At 46.2% G+C, this 12,130-nt stretch overlaps 2 pseudogenes; one reads left to right on the forward strand and one right to left on the reverse strand.

Annotated features, from left to right (window-relative positions):
• The window catches only part of LOC141126578 (uncharacterized), a 1,610,887-nt pseudogene that overhangs the window by 817,400 nt on the left and 781,357 nt on the right, over positions 1 to 12,130 (forward strand).
• The window catches only part of LOC141126608 (uncharacterized), a 191,012-nt pseudogene that overhangs the window by 115,411 nt on the left and 63,471 nt on the right, over positions 1 to 12,130 (reverse strand).

The following is a 12,130-nucleotide window of genomic DNA, read 5'->3' on the forward strand; positions in this document are numbered from 1 at the left end:
TTTAAAAGTCTATGGGAGAAATCAAAAGTGCTAATTTTAAAGGCTAATATGCAAGTTATTGTCATAAAAAGTGTTTGGGGACCTGGGTCCTGCCCCAGGGGACATGGATCAATGCAAAAAAAAGTTTTAAAAACGGCCGTTTTTTCAGGAGCAGTGATTTTAATAATACTTAAAGTCAATCAATAAAAGTGTAATATCCCTTTAAATTTCGTACCTGGGGGGTGTCTATAGTGTGCCTGTAAAGGGGCGCATGTTTCCTGTGTTTAGAACAGTCTGACAGCAAAATGACATTTTGAAGGAAAAAAACTCATTTAAAACTACCCGCGGCTATTGCATTGCTGACAATACACATAGAAGTTCATTGATAAAAACGGCATGGGAATTCCCCAAAGGGGAACCCCGAACCAAAATTAAAAAAAAAAAATGACGTGGGGGTCCCCCTAAATTCCATACCAGGCCCTTCAGGTCTGGTATGGATATTAAGGGGAACCCCGGCCAAAATTAAAAAAAAAAAAATGACGTGGGGTTCCCCCTAAATTCCATACCAGACCCTTCAGGTCTGGTATGGATTTTAAGGGGAACCCCGCGCCAAAAAAAAAAAAAAAAACGGCGTGGGGTCCCCCCAAAAATCCATACCAGACCCTTATCCGAGCACGCAACCTGGCAGGCCGCAGGAAAAGAGGGGGGGACAAGAGTGCGGCCCCCCCTCCCTCCTGAACCGTACCAGGCCACATGCCCTCAACATTGGGAGGGTGCTTTGGGGTAGCCCCCCAAAACACCTTGTCCCCATGTTGATGAGGACAAGGGCCTCATCCCCACAACCCTGGCCGGTGGTTGTGGGGGTCTGCGGGCGGGGGGCTTATCGGAATCTGGAAGCCCCCTTTAACAAGGTGACCCCCAGATCCCGGCCCCCCCCCTGTGTGAAATGGTAAGGGGGTACATAAGTACCCCTACCATTTCACGAAAAAAGTGTCAAAAATGTTAAAAATGACAAGAGACAGTTTTTGACAATTCCTTTATTTAAATGCTTCTTCTTTCTTCTATCTTGCTTCATCTTCTGGTTCTTCTGGCTCTTCTGGTTCTTCTGGTTCTTCCTCCGGCGTTCTCGTCCAGCATCTCCTCCGCGGCGTCTTCTGTCTTCTTCTCCTCGGGCCGCTCCGCACCCATGGCATGGGGGGGAGGCTCCCGCTCTTCTCTTCTTCTTTTCTTCTTTTCTTCTCTTCTTCTCTTCTTCTTCATTTTCTTCTCCGGGCCGCTCCGCAATCCATGCTGGCATGGAGGGAGGCTCCCGCTGTGTGACGGCGCTCCTCGTCTGACAGTTCTTAAATAACGGAGGGGGGCGGGGCCACCCGGTGACCCCGCCCCCTCTGACGCACGGTGACTTGACGGGACTTCCCTGTGGCATTCCCCGTGACGTCACAGGGAAGTCCCGTCAAGTCACCGTGCGTCAGAGGGGGGCGGGGTCACCGGGTGGCCCCGCCCCCCTCCGTTATTTAAGAACTGTCAGACGAGGAGCGCCGTCACTCAGCGGGAGCCTCCCTCCATGTCAGCATGGATTGCGGAGCGGCCCGGAGAAGAAAATGAAGAAGAGAAGAACAGAAGAAGAGAAGAAGAGAAGAGCGGGAGCCTCCCCCCCATGCCATGGGTGCGGAGCGGCCCGAGGAGAAGAAGACAGAAGACGCCGCGGAGGAGATGCTGGACGAGAACGCCGGAGGAAGAACCAGAAGAACCAGAAGAGCCAGAAGAACCAGAAGATGAAGCAAGATAGAAGAAAGAAGAAGCATTTAAATAAAGGAATTGTCAAAAACTGTCTCTTGTCATTTTTAACATTTTTGACACTTTTTTCGTGAAATGGTAGGGGTACTTATGTACCCCCTTACCATTTCACACAGGGGGGGGGCCGGGATCTGGGGGTCACCTTGTTAAAGGGGGCTTCCAGATTCCGATAAGCCCCCCGCCCGCAGACCCCCACAACCACCGGCCAGGGTTGTGGGGATGAGGCCCTTGTCCTCATCAACATGGGGACAAGGTGTTTTGGGGGGCTACCCCAAAGCACCCTCCCAATGTTGAGGGCATGTGGCCTGGTACGGTTCAGGAGGGAGGGGGGGCCGCACTCTCGTCCCCCCCTCTTTTCCTGCGGCCTGCCAGGTTGCGTGCTCGGATAAGGGTCTGGTATGGATTTTTGGGGGGACCCCACGCCGTTTTTTTTTTTTTTTTTTGGCGCGGGGTTCCCCTTAAAATCCATACCAGACCTGAAGGGTCTGGTATGGAATTTAGGGGGAACCCCACGTCATTTTTTTTTTTAATTTTGGCCGGGGTTCCCCTTAATATCCATACCAGACCTGAAGGGCCTGGTATGGAATTTAGGGGGACCCCCACGTCATTTTTTTTTTTTAATTTTGGTTCGGGGTTCCCCTTTGGGGAATTCCCATGCCGTTTTTATCAATGAACTTCTATGTGTATTGTCGGCAATGCAATAGCCGCGGGTAGTTTTAAATGAGTTTTTTCCTTCAAAATGTCATTTTGCTGTCAGACTGTTCTAAACACAGGAAACATGCGCCCCTTTACAGGCACACTATAGACACCCCCCAGGTACGAAATTTAAAGGGATATTACACTTTTATTGTTTGACTTTAAGCATTATTAAAATCACTGCTCCTGAAAAAACGGCCGTTTTTAAAACTTTTTTTTGCATTGATCCATGTCCCCTGGGGCAGGACCCAGGTCCCCAAACACTTTTTATGACAATAACTTGCATATAAGCCTTGAAAATTAGCACTTTTGATTATTCATGTTCGTGTCCCATAGACTTTAACGGTGTTCGCATGTTCGAACGAACTTTTTTCCTGTTCGCATGTTCTGGTGCGAACCGAACAGGGGGGTGTTCGGCTCATCCCTAGTTGGCATAGCGTGACTTCTGATTGGTTAGCTTCCCTAAACCTTGCCTAAGCCAACCCCCTTGAATGCAAATCCTAGTGATTATTCGGAGCAGGAGGATGTTGCTGGGAAGTTAAGAATTGATTCCGGGGTGGGCCCCCTTTTGCATATCCCAGCATGGGATGCTTTGAAGTGAGTTTGTGTAACAATGAGGTTGGAAACATATTGTTTGTACACAAAAGCCTAGGCCCGACTTGTCTCGAGCTATATGTGAAGATTAATACATTCTGGCCTGCATGGATACAAGCTAAATGTAATAGATTCTTCATTACAATATTTTACAGCTATTAATGGAGATTTCACATAAACTCATAAGGCAACATGAAGATGAATGGACATTGCAGAACATGTGGCCTGGTATGGTTCAGGGGGGGGCTCTCTTGTTCCCCTCTTTTCCTGCGGCCCGCCAGGTTGCGTGCTCGGATAAGGGTCTGGTATGGATTTTAGGGGGGAACCCCACGCCATTTTTTTTTAAATTTGGGCGCGGGATTCTCCTTAATATCCATACCAGACCCAAAGGATCTGGTAATGGACTGGGGGACCCATGCCGTTTTTTTCAATGATTTTTATGTATATTGCTGGGATCCGACAATACATTACAGCCGCGAGCAATTTTAAATGACAAATAATACACATAATTATCTCATGTCTTCTTTACCCTGGTAATATCTTATACTGTACCAGCACCCCTCCCCCTACTTTTCCAACATCAATTCCCACCCCACCCCTTTCTCCTCTATCCTCCTACTTCTCTCCTTTTTTTGTATAATGGTTACCTTGTTATACAATTTGAATTATTGTTCAATGTCTCTAGAAAACCTACAACAAAGAAATATTTTTTTTTAAAAAGGGACCTCAGATATCCTGCTCCCCCTACATGAACGAGTAATGGGGCCCATAGTACTGTATGCCTGGTTACTCATTTACAACAAAGTCCAAACAGCAACCCCCTCCCCCCCAAAAAAAAAAAAAAAAAAAATCCATAAAAATAATGACATCCAGCAAAGTAGATCCCTCCAACATGCCACAGAAAAACACGCAGACCAACCAGATTATCTGTTCCCCACAGAATCTCACTACAAATGACATTTCCCAAACTGGCAGCTGAAAGTAGAGTAAGGGGCTCCCAGGTGATGTTATTCCCTAAACTGACTAAATATCACTACTTCACCCCTAAATCACATATTCCTGACCACCTGTGTCCTAGAACCCAGTGACACTGTGCTGTGCGGTATTATTGGTTGCTCGGATGCAGATATTTGTGTCACCTACATCTCAGAACCAATGACATCATCGGTTGCTAGGATGCAGGGGGCCGGTTCGCACAGCATGATTGGTTGCTAGGACAGTGGTGGCTCCAGCATCCATAGCCACCAAACTGGAAGTTGTCATTTATCCGCAGTAGAGATATCACCACTAAATGAATGAGTTCTGACTGCAGCAGAGGTTTCATGGGTGGGAGATCAGAATGGACAAACTGGTCAATACATCAACCTTCTAAAACATAGAGAATGTAAAAGGAAGAGCGGACCTCCCAGATCTGAGACACAGAAACCTGATGATGAAAAGTCCAAGAAGTGATCACTACTCTAGTGGTGTGGGCTGTAATGGGAGGAGGAGGAACTTTATCACACAACTCATAGACCTGCAAAACAATCTACTGAATCCACTAAGAACCAATCAAATCACTTAGTAATAGCAGATCTGGAATATGGAGAACCTTTTTTTAGCCTCTGGAATAACAAACAGGAAATCCATCTGTGTTAAAAAACATTGGCCGAGAGGTGACCCCCGACCATTCCCACCACATCCATACAAGCACTATTGTAATGTACAACACAATATATAGAGTAGAGAGGTCAGCACTATTGTAATGTACAACACAATATATAGAGTAGAGAGGTCAGCACTATTGTAATGTACAACACAATATATAGAGTAGAGAGGTCAGCACTATTGTAATGTACAACACAATATATAGAGTAGAGAGGTCAGCACTATTGTAATGTACAACACAATATATAGAGTAGAGGGGTCAGCACTATTGTAATGTACAACACAATATATAGAGTAGAGAGGTCAGCACTATTGTAATGTACAACACAATATATAGAGTAGAGAGGTCAGCACTATTGTAATGTACAACACAATATATAGAGTAGAGAGGTCAGCACTATTGTAATGTACAACACAATATATAGAGTAGAGAGGTCAGCACTATTGTAATGTACAACACAATATATAGAGTAGAGCGGTCAGCACTATTGTAATGTACAACACAATATATAGAGTAGAGAGGTCAGCACTATTGTAATGTACAACACAATATATAGAGTAGAGAGGTCAGCACTATTGTAATGTACAACACAATATATAGAGTAGAGAGGTCAGCACTATTGTAATGTACAACACAATATATAGAGTAGAGGGGTCAGCACTATTGTAATGTACAACACAATATATAGAGTAGAGAGGTCAGCACTATTGTAATGTACAACACAATATATAGAGTAGAGAGGTCAGCACTATTGTAATGTACAACACAATATATAGAGTAGAGAGGTCAGCACTATTGTAATGTACAACACAATATATAGAGTAGAGAGGTCAGCACTATTGTAATGTACAACACAATATATAGAGTAGAGAGGTCAGCACTATTGTAATGTACAACACAATATATAGAGTAGAGGGGTCAGCACTATTGTAATGTACAACACAATATATAGAGTAGAGGGGCATTTAGTATCGGGGTACAGGGATGTGGGGGGTCAGACAACACACGGGGGGGTATCACCTTCTGTTGTATATCCACAGAAATCACCCAGCACGCTGGCAGATTGTCTGGAGAACCCCAAGTTCCCAGCCCAGACAGGGGTAACAGCTGTATAACAGCACACACACTCTATTATCCCACCACTGCCACACACATGACAAGGATGGAAGACCACGGGAACTAGAAAACCAGGAGAGGACCTTGTATGGTGGAGGAGGGAAGGAGAGGGAGATTATTGTGATAGACTTGGCACAGCCTGCAATACCTCTGACCACCACTAGAGGGAGACTCCACCCATATCTAGCTGGCTGACCACACACAGGCAGATAGAAATCTTACATACAATCTGGTGAACTCCAAAGCCTGATACTTACTATTAGTTTTTTTCCATTTAACCCAGCGGGTTGAGTAAAAAAACTTGTCAGCTCCGGTCAGAGCCGCTGTATGAGGTTAGTATAGTGATCTCCCCCACTGACCTGATGTCTTCTGACAGGGAGATGCACCTCCTTTTTATTTTTTAACCAGCCAATGTCCCCCGACATTCGGCCTGTTTATACCCGGCTTAAGACTGGACATACATTATATCCTTGTACAACTTTCCTCCAGATTTACCAAAACCATATAATATGAGGTGATACTCAAACACTTTCAGTTTGTATGCAGTCAGGCCGGCCCTTACACTACATAGGTAAAAGGTTATCTAAAGAAATTGAACAAGAAAATTGTATAATGTGTGGCCAGCTTAATGGTTGGGGATCAGTCTAGTAATCAGCACACACTTCTGGGGTTCCTCAGACTCCCTTACAAACTAGAATCCTTGGGTTACTCCCTCTTCCCACTATCCATGTACACCCCACACCACACACACCACAGGGGGGCAGTGAGGGGACAGGGGAGGAGATGGGGAAGTGGGGGGATAAATGCCCATTATTTGTTGTCAGTGGGGGAGGGGGATGCCCACTATTATCAGTTGATTAAAAAAAAATTGGAGTTCACTGGGGGGGGGGGGTGTTAGGCATTAGTGCTTAGTAGGAAAAAATGGGGCAAGAAAAGGGGGGGGGGCAGAGGTGCTCCATAGAGAGACAGGAGGTACTGGTGCTCAGCGGTTGGACGAGGGGTACTGGGGGGACAGGAAGGTAATTGGGGAACCAGAAGTGTGGAAAGGTGGCAATAAGGGGACAGGGGGACAGTGAGATCGGAAGGGGGCAATATGAGGGAAAGAGGGGTGAACAGTAGAAAGTGATGGACAGGGGGTGGATACGGGGGAAACTGGGAAGCAGGGGGGAAACAAGGAGCTGGACAGGGAGGAACCAGGGGGATGGGGAGTTAGTGGTGCTCAGAGGGAGATGAATACCTGTCTGATGGTGTCCTGTTATGAAAGTTGACGTGAAGCTCCTCTGATGAGTCTTCTATGGTTGGGGTCCTCTCGGATGGTCCCTCTTGGCTCCTCTGATGAGTCTTCTATGGTTGGGGTCCTCTCGGATGGTCCCCCTTGGCTCCTCTGATGAGTCTTCTATGGTTGGGGTCCTCTCGGATGGTCCCTCTTGGCTCCTCTGATGAGTCTTCTATGGTTGGGGTCCTCTCGGATGGTCCCTCTTGGCTCCTCTGATGAGTCTTCTATGGTTGGGGTCCTCTCAGATGGTCCCTCTTGGCTCCTCTGATGAGTCTTCTATGGTTGGGGGTCCTCTCTTAAATGGTCCCTCTTGGCTTCCTCCTGCTCACAAGTGTCCACAATCAGGATAAAGTTCTCCTCTGTGTCCGTGATGGAAGATGGAGGCTTCTTGTCCTTGCTGAGAGGTGTGAGGGATGTTCTGTGTCTGCAATACAGATGTGGAAAGACTCCAATCACATTGTGAGCCAGCTTCCTCACAGGGGGCCCCTCCCTCACAGACGCCTTAGGGCCACACTGACTACAAACAGTGCAAGGGAGGGGGGAATGACAAAGAGGACCCCTCCCTCCATTCTCTGGGATGACACAATAGAATCTCATGAGGAGGAGCAGGATGGGGGATTTTTCTACAAGGAATGAATTTCTAGCAGTGAATGTGATTTTCATTCAGTAAATTCAATTCATTCCAAAATGAGATGATAAAAGGAAATGAAAAAATATAGAAAGATCTTGCGAGCCACAGATGGGTTAATGCCCCCAATATAAATCCCTGGTGATAGCAAGCTGCAAACACTAATCACGTTTCATACCCGTGTAAATAGCAATACAAATAAATGCGTTTGCGCTAGAGAAATTATAATAATAAAAATAAAAATCAGTGTATGGAGAAAATAAAAAAAAAAATAAATATCAAAGAATATATCCTAATATATCTAAAACAATCATTTGTAAATGTCAATCTGTGATAAATTGTTTAGTGATGAAATAAATAAAGTGCAACGTGCATATAAAATATTAGAGATCCAAGTGCAAACTCAGGTTTAAAAGAGCGCTCACTCCTTCAATGAAGTGATTAATAAAGTTCATCAATGATAAATACAAAGTGCACAAATACAGTGTCCATCATCAGTGATATCCATCATGCTCATCCGAGAAGTGTAAAAATATATATAACATGCTCCAGTGCTCTCCGGTGACCCCCAAAATCATATGCGCTCACCTCAGAGCGTGTGACACAGGACCCAAACTATGTCAAATCATGCTTGGGAGCCACTCCTGGGCTCTAATAGGTATGCAGGTGTTGACCTCCAACTTGCTCAATTAATAGCGTTCCAATTCATAAATGAAAGAGAAGAAACTCCATAGTGTAACATTGTAAAGGAATTTATTCTAAAAACAAACACTCCTCCGTGTTTTCCTGACTTAGTGGTCGATCATAACCTCATAATTCATATATACCATCCCACTGGGGGACAAAATCTTATATATATATATGGGATGGTATATATGAATTATGAGGTTATGATCGGCCACTAAGTCAGGAATTTTTTAATGGAATTGTGAGATATATATGTATATTTAGGATGTATCTGGTCTATAAACCAGAGGCTCTGGATGGACAGTTGGATAAATGGTTCTATATTTAGGATGTATCTGGTCTATAAACCAGAGGCTCTGGATGGACAGTTGGATAAATGGTTCTATATTTAGGATGTATCCAGTCTATAAACCAGAGGCTCTGGATGGACAGTTGGATAAATGGTTCTATATTTAGGATGTATCTGGTCTATAAACCAGAGGCTCTGGATGGACAGTTGGATAAATGGTTCTATATTTAGGATGTATCCGGTCTATAAACCAGAGGCTCTGGATGGACAGTTGGATAAATGGTTCTATATTTAGGATGTATCTGGTCTATAAACCAGAGGCTCTGGATGGACAGTTGGATAAATGGTTCTATATTTAGGATGTATCTGGTCTATAAGTATATCTGTTGCAATCTCTGTGCACAGGGAAATTATACAAGTTGTGAGAACTTTTTGTTCTGGGGAGGGCTGTGTATGGGGGAGGGGTGAGAAGTCGGGGAGGGCTGTGTATGGGGGAGGGGTGAGAAGTCAGGGAGGGGTGTGTATGGGGGAGGGGTGAAAAGGTGGGGAGGGCTGTGTATGGGGGAGGGGTGAGAAGTCGGGGAGGGTTGTGTATGGGGGAGGGGTGAGAAGCGGGGGAAGGCTGTGTATGGGGGAGGGGTGAGAAGTCGGTGAGGGCTGTGTATGGGGGAGGGGTGAGAAGTCGGGGAGGGTTGTTTATGGGGGAGGGGTGAGAAATCGGGAAGGGGTGTGTATGGGGGAGGGGTGAGAAGTTGGGGAGGGCTGTGTATGGGGGAGGGGTGAGAAGTCGGGGAGGGCTGTGTATGGGGGAGGGGTGAGAAGTCGGGGAGGGCTGTGTATGGGGGGAGGGATGAGAAGTCAGGGAGGGCTGTGTATGGGGGGAGGGATGAGAAGTCAGGGAGGGCTCTGTATTGGGGAGGGGTGAGAAATCGGGGAGGGCTGTGTATGGGGGAGGGGTGAGAAGTCGGGGAGGGCTGTGTATGGGGGAGGGGTGAGAAGGTGGGGAGGGATGTGTATGGGGGAGGGGTGAGAAGTCAGGGAGGGGTGAGAAGTCGGGGAGGGCTGTGTATGGGGGAGGGGCGGTTACATGTAATGAGAAGTACAGACACTCTCTCTAATATTAGAGGACAGGATTGGACAATTCCAGTAGAGGGGGAGGGGAGGGGGGTGGTAACATTGGGGCTCAGTCACAGCACACAGCCCATGGTATTGTGTGTATAATGCGTGTTCTCTGGTGTGCATTGTGGGGGGCGCTGTTGTGCGGTGTAATGAGGTGTTAGGCTCTCTTCTATAGAATTCTATGGGCTCTTTGTAATATTATACAAGGTGTGGGAACGATCGGCACAAACAATACAACCTCACATTGTTTTCTTTGATGGTGACGGAAGCCATAGAACATCGGGAACATCGCCTTGTTCAGCTGCCCATACACTCGTACAATCTCCTTCCAATCTTTTCATTGGAAGATCCTTCCCTCCATTCTCTTATGGTTAGTGGAGGGAAATGGAAGTGTGTGATGGCGGTGATGAGGAAATTGGAAGGAGTCGGATGGAAAATGTTTCCGGAATGAAGAAATTTCTAGCAGTGAATGAGATTTCATTCAGGAAAGTCCAATCATTCCAAACACACGATTGTTTCCAAGTAATGAGAACAACATTCATCATTGGAGGTACTGAGGAGACTTTGGTGTCAATGTTCATACAGACGTTCATTTATAAATCTCCTCGTGTATGTCCAGAGTAACTGTTGGTGTGAATGAGCCCTAAAGGTGACCATACACTATACAATCTGATTGTACAATCTCCTTTCCATCTTCCATCATCTACATAGTACAAGGATCTGCCCAATCCCATACACACTGAATGGAAGGTTTGGATTTGTCCTCCTATTACATAATATTGGAAATTCTAAAGCAGATTGTATAGTGTGTGGTCAGCGTTAGGCTTGTGTGTTCTATTCCAGAATCCCCCCCAATATGTCGCTTGTCACCTACTTCCCCGTACTACCCCTCCCCCATAGTGACTCCATATTGTCCCACCTGTGTCCCCTCCCCCACACCGCCATTATAAAAATGTATGTTATACTGCGCATGCAGAAGATGGAGCGTGTGATGTCATGTGCCTCGTCTCACACATGCATCGTACAACATTCCTTTCTTTTTCTACAAGATCTCCGGGAGAACGTTTTCCCCAAGAAATGAGTGTCATGGCGTCCAGCACATGTAGAAGATGAAGTGTATGAGGTGATCCCCCGGTGTGTACAATATGAGAGTCCTGAGAGATGTGAGAGCTCCGGATCTCTCTGAAGACACCAGTGTGATCAGGGGAGGAAGGAAGAGGACACAAGAAAGGGAAAGCTCCTCATACACTAGGAGATTATTGAAGGAGAATTTGGAGAAATCTTCTCACTACATTCCATGGATTGATGAATGGCGATCAGAAGGAGTTCAACATTTCATTTCCTTTTATCATCTCATTTTGGAATGAATGGAATTTACTGAATGAAAATCACATTCACTGCTAGAAATTCATTCCTTGGAGAAAAACTCCCCATCCTGCTCCTCCCAATCTTCTCCCTACTGCACTCAATAATCAACGTTGATTTCCCTCCACTAACCAGAAGAACATCCAACAAACCTTCTTCAAATGACCAATATGGAATGAGAGTCTATTAGTGTGATCCCCCTCCCCCACACTGTGTTTGTAGTCAGAGTGGCCCCAGGGTGTCTGTGAGGAAGCTGGCTCACAATGTGATTGGAGTCTTCCCAGATCCGTAGTGCAGACACAGAACGTCCCTCACACCTATCAGCCAGGACAAGAAGCCTCCATCTTCCATTGGGGACACGGAGGAGAACTTTTCCCTGATTGTGGACACTTGTGAGTAGGAGGAAGAGAAGCCGAGAGTTGGGAGAGATTTCCCCCTTCATTTCCAGTCACCGTGCTGGGAAGATTCAGAAATCACCCGACCATAGAAGACTCATCAGAGGAGCCAAGAGGGACCATCCGAAAGGACCTCAACCATAGAAGACTCATCAAAGGAGCCAAAAGGGACCATCCGAGACGACCCCAACCATAGAAGACTCATCAGAGGATCCATCCGAGAGGACCTCAACCATAGAAGACTCATCAGAGGAGCCATCCAAAAGGACCTCAACCATAGAAGACTCATCAGAGGAGCCAAGAGGGACAATCCGAGAGGACCCCAACCATGGAGGATTCATCAGAGGAGCCAAGAGGGATCATCTGAGAGGACCCCAACCATAGAAGACTCATCAGAGGAGCCAAGAGGGACCATCCGAGAGGACCCCAACCATAGAGGATTCATCAGAGGAGCCAAGAGGGATCATCTGAGAGGACCCCAACCATAGAAGACTCATCAGAGGAGCTCCACATCAATCTGCGGAACAGGACACCATCAGCC

The sequence above is a fragment of the Aquarana catesbeiana genome, linkage group LG02, assembly GCF_042186555.1.
Source record: "Aquarana catesbeiana isolate 2022-GZ linkage group LG02, ASM4218655v1, whole genome shotgun sequence".
Lineage (NCBI taxonomy): Eukaryota > Metazoa > Chordata > Amphibia > Anura > Ranidae > Aquarana > Aquarana catesbeiana.